This window comes from Zootermopsis nevadensis, unplaced genomic scaffold, assembly GCF_977971745.1.
Source record: "Zootermopsis nevadensis isolate Lab colony 2312 unplaced genomic scaffold, Znev_1.0 Znev_ptg000008l, whole genome shotgun sequence".
In the NCBI taxonomy this organism is placed as follows: Eukaryota; Metazoa; Arthropoda; class Insecta; order Blattodea; family Termopsidae; genus Zootermopsis; species Zootermopsis nevadensis.
This window is the reverse complement of record NW_028259140.1, coordinates 15,135,381-15,146,250: the sequence shown is the minus strand read 5'-3', so window position 1 is coordinate 15,146,250 and position 10,870 is coordinate 15,135,381. Positions and strand designations below refer to the sequence as shown.

Below are 10,870 nucleotides of genomic sequence, written 5' to 3'. Positions count from 1 at the left end.
CAGATTTTCCTTTCATTCATTTAGTTAGTTAGTTAGTTCACTTACAGCAGATAATACAGTGTGTTCAAAGAGTTAATGTTCCTGATAGAAATAAGCAAATATTTTTTGTAATTTTATAAATTTATATTAAACTTGTAGTTTCATAGGTTTTAAAAGTGCATTAAGGAAGTCAGATTTTCCATTCATTCATTTAGTTAGTTAGTTAGTTCACTTACAGCAGATAATACAGTGTGTTCAAAGAGTTAATGTTCCTGATAGAAATAAGCAAATATTTTTTGTAATTTTATAAATTTATATTAAATTTGAAGTTTCATAGGTTTTAAAAGTGCATTAAGGAAGTCAGATTTTCCTTTCATTCATTTATTTAGTTAGTTAGTTAGTTAGTTCACTTACAGCAGATAATACAGTGTGTTCAAAGAGTTAATGTTTCTCATAGAAATAAGCAAATATTTTTCGTAATTTTATAAATTTATATTAAATTTGAAGTTTCATTGGTTTTAAAAGTGCATTAAGGAAGTCAGATTTTCCTTTCATTCATTTAGTTAGTTAGTTAGTTCACTTACAGCAGATAATACAGTGTGTTCAAAGAGTTAATGTTCCTGATAGAAATAAGCAAATATTTTTTGTAATTTTATAAATTTATATTAAACTTGAAGTTTCATAGGTTTTAAAAGTGCATTAAGGAATTCAGATTTTCCTTTCATTCATTTAGTTAGTTAGTTAGTTAGTTAGTTAGTTAGTTCACTTACAGCAGATAATACAGTGTGTTCAAAGAGTTAATGTTCCTGATAGAAATAAGCAAATATTTTTTGTAATTTTATAAATTTATATTAAATTTGAAGTTTCATAGGTTTTAAAAGTGCATTAAGGAAGTCAGATTTTCCTTTCATTCATTTTGTTAGTTCACTTACAGCAGATAATACAGTGTGTTCAAAGAGTTAATGTTCCTGATAGAAATAAGCAAATATTTTTTGTAATTTTATAAATTTATATTAAACTTGAAGTTTCATAGGTTTTAAAAGTGCATTAAGGAAGTCAGATTTTCCTTTCATTCATTTAGTTAGTTAGTTAGTTAGTTCACTTACAGCAGATAATACAGTGTGTTCAAAGAGTTAATGTTCCTGATAGAAATAAGCAAATATTTTTTGTAATATTATAAATTTATATTAAATTTGAAGTTTCATAGGTTTTAAAAGTGCATTAAGGAAGTCAGATTTTCCTTTCATTCATTTAGTTAGTTAGTTAGTTCACTTACAGCAGATAATACAGTGTGTTCAAAGAGTTAATGTTCCTGATAGAAATAAGCAAATATTTTTTGTAATTTTATAAATTTATATTAAACTTGAAGTTTCATAGGTTTTAAAAGTGCATTAAGGAAGTCAGATTTTCCTTTCATTCATTTAGTTAGTTAGTTAGTTCACTTACAGCAGATAATACAGTGTGTTCAAAGAGTTAATGTTCCTGATAGAAATAAGCAAATATTTTTTGTAATTTTATAAATTTATATTAAACTTGAAGTTTCATAGGTTTTAAAAGTGCATTAAGGAAGTCAGATTTTCCTTTCATTCATTTAGTTAGTTAGTTAGTTAGTTCACTTACAGCAGATAATACAGTGTGTTCAAAGAGTTAATGTTCCTGATAGAAATAAGCAAATATTTTTTGTAATTTTATAAATTTATATTAAACTTGAAGTTTCATAGGTTTTAAAAGTGCATTAAGGAAGTCAGATTTTCCTTTCATTCATTTAGTTAGTTAGTTAGTTCACTTACAGCAGATAATACAGTGTGTTCAAAGAGTTAATGTTCCTGATAGAAATAAGCAAATATTTTTTGTAATTTTATAAATTTATATTAAACTTGAAGTTTCATAGGTTTTAAAAGTGCATTAAGGAAGTCAGATTTTCCTTTCATTCATTTAGTTAGTTAGTTAGTTCACTTACAGCAGATAATACAGTGTTTCAAAGAGTTAATGTTCCTGATAGAAATAAGCAAATATTTTTTGTAATTTTATAAATTTATATTAAATTTGAAGTTTCATAGGTTTTAAAAGTGCATTAAGGAAGTCAGATTTTCCTTTCATTCATTTAGTTAGTTAGTTCACTTACAGCAGATAATACAGTGTGTTCAAAGAGTTAATGTTCCTGATAGAAATAAGCAAATATTTTTTGTAATTTTATAAATTTATATTAAATTTGAAGTTTCATAGGTTTTAAAAGTGCATTAAGGAAGTCAGATTTTCCTTTCATTCATTTAGTTAGTTAGTTAGTTCACTTACAGCAGATAATACAGTGTGTTCAAAGAGTTAATGTTCCTGATAGAAATAAGCAAATATTTTTTGTAATTTTATAAATTTATATTAAACTTGTAGTTTCATAGGTTTTAAAAGTGCATTAAGGAAGTCAGATTTTCCATTCATTCATTTAGTTAGTTAGTTAGTTCACTTACAGCAGATAATACAGTGTGTTCAAAGAGTTAATGTTCCTGATAGAAATAAGCAAATATTTTTTGTAATTTTATAAATTTATATTAAATTTGAAGTTTCATAGGTTTTAAAAGTGTATTAAGGAAGTCAGATTTTCCTTTCATTCATTTATTTAGTTAGTTAGTTAGTTAGTTCACTTACAGCAGATAATACAGTGTGTTCAAAGAGTTAATGTTTCTCATAGAAATAAGCAAATATTTTTCGTAATTTTATAAATTTATATTAAATTTGAAGTTTCATTGGTTTTAAAAGTGCATTAAGGAAGTCAGATTTTCCTTTCATTCATTTAGTTAGTTAGTTAGTTCACTTACAGCAGATAATACAGTGTGTTCAAAGAGTTAATGTTCCTGATAGAAATAAGCAAATATTTTTTGTAATTTTATAAATTTATATTAAACTTGAAGTTTCATAGGTTTTAAAAGTGCATTAAGGAATTCAGATTTTCCTTTCATTCATTTAGTTAGTTAGTTAGTTAGTTAGTTAGTTCACTTACAGCAGATAATACAGTGTGTTCAAAGAGTTAATGTTCCTGATAGAAATAAGCAAATATTTTTTGTAATTTTATAAATTTATATTAAATTTGAAGTTTCATAGGTTTTAAAAGTGCATTAAGGAAGTCAGATTTTCCTTTCATTCATTTAGTTAGTTCACTTACAGCAGATAATACAGTGTGTTCAAAGAGTTAATGTTCCTGATAGAAATAAGCAAATATTTTTTGTAATTCTATAAATTTATATTAAACTTGAAGTTTCATAGGTTTTAAAAGTGCATTAAGGAAGTCAGATTTTCCTTTCATTCATTTAGTTAGTTAGTTAGTTAGTTCACTTACAGCAGATAATACAGTGTGTTCAAAGAGTTAATGTTCCTGATAGAAATAAGCAAATATTTTTTGTAATATTATAAATTTATATTAAATTTGAAGTTTCATAGGTTTTAAAAGTGCATTAAGGAAGTCAGATTTTCCTTTCATTCATTTAGTTAGTTAGTTAGTTCACTTACAGCAGATAATACAGTGTGTTCAAAGAGTTAATGTTCCTGATAGAAATAAGCAAATATTTTTTGTAATTTTATAAATTTATATTAAACTTGAAGTTTCATAGGTTTTAAAAGTGCATTAAGGAAGTCAGATTTTCCTTTCATTCATTTAGTTAGTTAGTTAGTTCACTTACAGCAGATAATACAGTGTGTTCAAAGAGTTAATGTTCCTGATAGAAATAAGCAAATATTTTTTGTAATTTTATAAATTTATATTAAACTTGAAGTTTCATAGGTTTTAAAAGTGCATTAAGGAAGTCAGATTTTCCTTTCATTCATTTAGTTAGTTAGTTAGTTAGTTCACTTACAGCAGATAATACAGTGTGTTCAAAGAGTTAATGTTCCTGATAGAAATAAGCAAATATTTTTTGTAATTTTATAAATTTATATTAAACTTGAAGTTTCATAGGTTTTAAAAGTGCATTAAGGAAGTCAGATTTTCCTTTCATTCATTTAGTTAGTTAGTTAGTTCACTTACAGCAGATAATACAGTGTGTTCAAAGAGTTAATGTTCCTGATAGAAATAAGCAAATATTTTTTGTAATTTTATAAATTTATATTAAACTTGAAGTTTCATAGGTTTTAAAAGTGCATTAAGGAAGTCAGATTTTCCTTTCATTCATTTAGTTAGTTAGTTAGTTCACTTACAGCAGATAATACAGTGTTTCAAAGAGTTAATGTTCCTGATAGAAATAAGCAAATATTTTTTGTAATTTTATAAATTTATATTAAATTTGAAGTTTCATAGGTTTTAAAAGTGCATTAAGGAAGTCAGATTTTCCTTTCATTCATTTAGTTAGTTAGTTAGTTAGTTCACTTACAGCAGATAATACAGTGTGTTCAAAGAGTTAATGTTTCTCATAGAAATAAGCAAATATTTTTTGTAATTTTACAAATTTATATTAAATTTGAAGTTTCATTGGTTTTAAAAGTGCATTAAGGAAGTCAGATTTTCCTTTCATTCATTTAGTTAGTTAGTTAGTTAGTTCACTTACAGCAGATAATACAGTGTGTTCAAAGAGTTAATGTTCCTGATAGAAATAAGCAAATATTTTTTGTAATTTTATAAATTTATATTAAACTTGAAGTTCATAGGTTTTAAAAGTGCATTAAGGAAGTCAGATTTTCCTTTCATTCATTTAGTTAGTTAGTTAGTTCACTTACAGCAGATAATACAGTGTGTTCAAAGAGTTAATGTTCCTGATAGAAATAAGCAAATATTTTTTGTAATTTTATAAATTTATATTAAACTTGAAGTTTCATAGGTTTTAAAAGTGCATTAAGGAAGTCAGATTTTCCTTTCATTCATTTAGTTAGTTAGTTAGTTAGTTAGTTCACTTACAGCAGATAATACAGTGTGTTCAAAGAGTTAATGTTCCTGATCGAAATAAGCAAATATTTTTTGTAATATTATAAATTTATATTAAATTTGAAGTTTCATAGGTTTTAAAAGTGCATTAAGGAAGTCAGATTTTCCTTTCATTCATTTAGTTAGTTAGTTAGTTCACTTACAGCAGATAATACAGTGTGTTCAAAGAGTTAATGTTCCTGATAGAAATAAGCAAATATTTTTTGTAATTTTATAAATTTATATTAAACTTGAAGTTTCATAGGTTTTAAAAGTGCATTAAGGAAGTCAGATTTTCCTTTCATTCATTTAGTTAGTTAGTTAGTTAGTTCACTTACAGCAGATAATACAGTGTGTTCAAAGAGTTAATGTTCCTGATAGAAATAAGCAAATATTTTTTGTAATTTTATAAATTTATATTAAACTTGAAGTTTCATAGGTTTTAAAAGTGCATTAAGGAAGTCAGATTTTCCTTTCATTCATTTAGTTAGTTAGTTAGTTAGTTAGTTCACTTACAGCAGATAATACAGTGTGTTCAAAGAGTTAATGTTTCTCATAGAAATAAGCAAATATTTTTTGTAATTTTATAAATTTATATTAAATTTGAAGTTTCATTGGTTTTAAAAGTGCATTAAGGAAGTCAGATTTTCCTTTTATTCATTTAGTTAGTTAGTTAGTTAGTTCACTTACAGCAGATAATACAGTGTGTTCAAAGAGTTAATGTTCCTGATAGAAATAAGCAAATATTTTTTGTAATTTTATAAATTTATATTAAACTTGAAGTTTCATAGGTTTTAAAAGTGCATTAAGGAAGTCAGATTTTCCTTTCATTCATTTAGTTAGTTAGTTAGTTAGTTAGTTCACTTACAGCAGATAATACAGTGTGTTCAAAGAGTTAATGTTCCTGATAGAAATAAGCAAATATTTTTTGTAATTTTATAAATTTATATTAAATTTGAAGTTTCATAGGTTTTAAAAGTGCATTAAGGAAGTCAGATTTTCCTTTCATTCATTTAGTTAGTTAGTTAGTTAGTTCACTTACAGCAGATAATACAGTGTGTTCAAAGAGTTAATGTTCCTGATAGAAATAAGCAAATATTTTTTGTAATTTTATAAATTTATATTAAACTTGAAGTTTCATAGGTTTTAAAAGTGCATTAAGGAAGTCAGATTTTCCTTTCATTCATTTAGTTAGTTAGTTAGTTCACTTACAGCAGATAATACAGTGTGTTCAAAGAGTTAATGTTCCTGATAGAAATAAGCAAATATTTTTTGTAATTTTATAAATTTATATTAAATTTGAAGTTTCATAGGTTTTAAAAGTGCATTAAGGAAGTCAGATTTTCCTTTCATTCATTTAGTTAGTTCACTTACAGCAGATAATACAGTGTGTTCAAAGAGTTAATGTTCCTGATAGAAATAAGCAAATATTTTTTGTAATTTTATAAATTTATATTAAACTTGAAGTTTCATAGGTTTTAAAAGTGCATTAAGGAAGTCAGATTTTCCTTTCATTCATTTAGTTAGTTAGTTAGTTCACTTACAGCAGATAATACAGTGTGTTCAAAGAGTTAATGTTCCTGATAGAAATAAGCAAATATGTTTTGTAATTTTATAAATTTATATTAAACTTGAAGTTTCATAGGTTTTAAAAGTGCATTAAGGAAGTCAGATTTTCCTTTCATTCATTTAGTTAGTTAGTTAGTTAGTTAGTTCACTTACAGCAGATAATACAGTGTGTTCAAAGAGTTAATGTTTCTCATAGAAATAAGCAAATATTTTTTGTAATTTTATAAATTTATATTAAATTTGAAGTTTCATTGGTTTTAAAAGTGCATTAAGGAAGTCAGATTTTCCTTTCATTCATTTAGTTAGTTAGTTAGTTAGTTCACTTACAGCAGATAATACAGTGTGTTCAAAGAGTTAATGTTCCTGATAGAAATAAGCAAATATTTTTTGTAATTTTATAAATTTATATTAAACTTGAAGTTTCATAGGTTTTAAAAGTGCATTAAGGAAGTCAGATTTTCCTTTCATTCATTTAGTTAGTTAGTTAGTTAGTTAGTTCACTTACAGCAGATAATACAGTGTGTTCAAAGAGTTAATGTTCCTGATAGAAATAAGCAAATATTTTTTGTAATTTTATAAATTTATATTAAATTTGAAGTTTCATAGGTTTTAAAAGTGCATTAAGGAAGTCAGATTTTCCTTTCATTCATTTAGTTAGTTAGTTAGTTCACTTACAGCAGATAATACAGTGTGTTCAAAGAGTTAATGTTCCTGATAGAAATAAGCAAATATTTTTTGTAATTTTATAAATTTATATTAAACTTGAAGTTTCATAGGTTTTAAAAGTGCATTAAGGAAGTCAGATTTTCCTTTCATTCATTTAGTTAGTTAGTTAGTTCACTTACAGCAGATAATACAGTGTGTTCAAAGAGTTAATGTTCCTGATAGAAATAAGCAAATATTTTTTGTAATTTTATAAATTTATATTAAATTTGAAGTTTCATAGGTTTTAAAAGTGCATTAAGGAAGTCAGATTTTCCTTTCATTCATTTAGTTAGTTCACTTACAGCAGATAATACAGTGTGTTCAAAGAGTTAATGTTCCTGATAGAAATAAGCAAATATTTTTTGTAATTTTATAAATTTATATTAAACTTGAAGTTTCATAGGTTTTAAAAGTGCATTAAGGAAGTCAGATTTTCCTTTCATTCATTTAGTTAGTTAGTTAGTTAGTTAGTTCACTTACAGCAGATAATACAGTGTGTTCAAAGAGTTAATGTTCCTGATAGAAATAAGCAAATATGTTTTGTAATTTTATAAATTTATATTAAACTTGAAGTTTCATAGGTTTTAAAAGTGCATTAAGGAAGTCAGATTTTCCTTTCATTCATTTAGTTAGTTAGTTAGTTAGTTAGTTAGTTCACTTACAGCAGATAATACAGTGTGTTCAAAGAGTTAATGTTTCTCATAGAAATAAGCAAATATTTTTTGTAATTTTATAAATTTATATTAAATTTGAAGTTTCATTGGTTTTAAAAGTGCATTAAGGAAGTCAGATTTTCCTGGAAGATTAAGGGATCTGACGGAAGAATGAATTAAGGAAGTGTCAGTCGGCAAACACACACTTCATTCGTACTGCTGGTTTCAACCTTCCAAATCTGTCCTGCGGCAGATATCTCGACGTATCTAGGTCACAGAAGGAAATTGGACTTGAAGTGCTGTTTGTTTACATATCATCTGATAAGTCTCTCTGAGAACATTGAGCTCAGCGAAATAACGTCAATTAAAGAAGTCTAACGCAGTTTCATATTATAGTATAAGCGTCCTTGCTCCAGCTAGATCGGTTACTCAGGGTCGTTGACGGGGATCGAATGTGCAATGAAGAGATAGCAATTGATTGGGATTATAATTGTACCTTTATTAATTATATAATTTCTCTGGGACACAAGCTCATAAGCTCATAAACGTTTTGCCTTCTTCTGTCAAGATACTCTCTGCTACTCCTACTGGCTCACTAGTTTCATTCCTTCGAAAGACCACACATGAGTCCCACCGCAGGCAGAGGAGGAGAGACCTCATTTCACAACCCGGCAACACTAGAAAGAAGAGCGAACAGTGGGGACTCGAAAGCGCGACTCCAGCCTAAAATGGTGAGCACCTTCGTCTATGAAGCTACTAGAAGTGGGTATTTTCCTTCCAAAACTGCAGCGTCAGCCTTAAAAGCTAACTTTCCCGACCTTTCTTCCTTGTAGGCGGACATACCTGAAAAGTCCCAACCCCAGACAACGAGAAATGAGGTAGGTATTTACAATGGCGTGTGAGAAATACACGTGTCAGTTGGTATAAGGCATCGCAGAAACAAGAAAGCTTTTATGCGCAGTCGGACGTTTCTTGTCTTCATAGCAGAAATGTGTTTCGCCTGCGCATAAAACATTACGAACATCATTATACGAAGGAGCAGCGTCTTCTACATCAGAGCCTACGTCCACTCTGGTTGCGAGGCCCACCTAGCCTCCCATCCAAAGCGGACAGGGCTCGCTTTCCCTTGGGAGCTTCACTACCACTCCCCAAAACGTCTCCATGGAAAATTTTTATTTTAAAACCAAGTTACTGTAAGGAAAGACTACTGTAACCGCTCATCTGGAAGTAGTTAGGTTTTGTTAGTTTTTCTTTTGTGTGTGTTTCCAGTATTTCAAAACCTTTGTGTAAGATTCTAGCACCACCTGCAGAGAACAAGGGTGGACTTCAGCCCTAAGAGCTAGAAGTCATGTTTAGGCCATCTGGGTAACAATCCGATTTCGACTCCGTCTACGACAGACAAAGAAGTGCCTTTAGGAGCAAGTGTGGAGGATCATGTTGGGCGGTCCGTGAGAGGTCTCTCTCTGACAGCGGGGGGTGCTTCGCACCAAGCCCGGGACCCAGGCGCCGAAGAAAATTAGGGTAGAGACTCACTCTTGTTTTAAGTCGCGATAGCGAAGGTTCTAGGACATACTGGAAACTGTATATTGTATAGAAATAAATTGTAGTGCCTTCCAACTTATATCCGAATCATTATTGGCTGGTGTGATCAGGCCGTTAACACGACCTGAGACAAGAGCTACATCCCGACTAGCTATCTAGCCCCTAACAATCCTACACCCCGGAAAGGCAGCTGTTACGAGGCCACGAGCAGTGGACGGTTACACTACGATAGTAGCCACGACACAAGTAACCGGAAGTCGTCGTAAATATTTAAACATTCAGTCCGTACCTCACGTGCACCTGCCTTAAAATAGATCGTCCGGAAGATTGTGAGTAATTATTTGCAAAGTATAAGAAGATCCTTCCTTCAGCATCGAATGCACACACAGCGACGTTTAAGAATCGAACAACATGCCCTGCACTTCCAGAACCACTATTTCCGACGAAGGAAACAGCACAAACTTTTCTTTCCAATTCCTCCGCAGAGGCGAATCTGAACACCAAATCCACAGTGGCCAGTGACATTCTGAAAAGCCTTCATTTCGGAGAGTGAGTTGGGAGGGGAGGCCGAATTGGGAAAGGTGGATTGAATCTACTAGCTAGCGGGAACCACACTGCCAGTTGTTCATCTGACTTTCGCTTTTCCGCTCCCCTGAATCATTATCGGGTCAACATCGAAGCCATTCCACCTTCTTTCCCCTCAGATCATCCACCTACCTCTTTTACCGTGCGAGAAGAACAAGGAACCACTCTTAATAATTTTAGATCCACGTGCTACTTACAATATCTAAGTCCAAGATCAGATTCCCGTTAGTGCACTCCGACATCTCTGAAGCCACATTTAGATGTGGTTCGCTGCTCAAGTAAGTTAACACGCGAATTTAAACACCAAAGCAACAAGGATCTACAGTTTTACTGCACAGTCCGGGGATTCATCTCTTGACTAGGGAGTTGGCTGTCTCGGAGTGAAGGTCATTAGTTTTTACAAACTGTTAATGTACTCGGTAATGAACGGAAAACAAACTTGACATGCAAATTTGAGGTATTTTGGCTGCCTATGAAAAGCAATACATACGTTAAGCAGACTAGGGACCTCGTGGCGAACTATTTGAAGGTACTCTCCTGGCATTTGCCTGAACAGACTAAGAGAAACCACGAAAACTTCAACCAGTACTGCTAAAAACCCGGAATACATTAGCGTTTCCACGATATGAACCTGCGGGTTGCGTTTATTTCCTTACAAATGTCCACATAATAAAATTCCAGTGAATACGAAAGATTTTCCTACCTAAATCGTTTATATGGGCGAAGCTCAGGAAGTTGGGAATCAGTTTCGATAATTAACTTCGGACTAGCCTACTGCTCTCAGTCCGTGTCAGAAGCGAGTAGTTGAGATCTGAAATCAATGACCATAATTGTGGGATGTCGCGAGGTTATCCTGGCTAATGCACGTCTCTCTCCCACCTCACTCCTTAGGGTCTCAGGAGATCGGGGCTGATGAAAGCGACGAGCCTTATCAAAACCCGCTTACGTGGAC

At 30.4% G+C, this 10,870-nt stretch overlaps 1 long non-coding RNA gene across 2 annotated transcripts in view; it reads right to left on the bottom strand.

Annotated features, from left to right (window-relative positions):
• Window positions 1-10,870, bottom strand: part of LOC110838121 (uncharacterized) — a 59,826-nt gene that overhangs the window by 35,529 nt on the left and 13,427 nt on the right. The gene's annotated exons all lie outside the window — the stretch shown is intronic.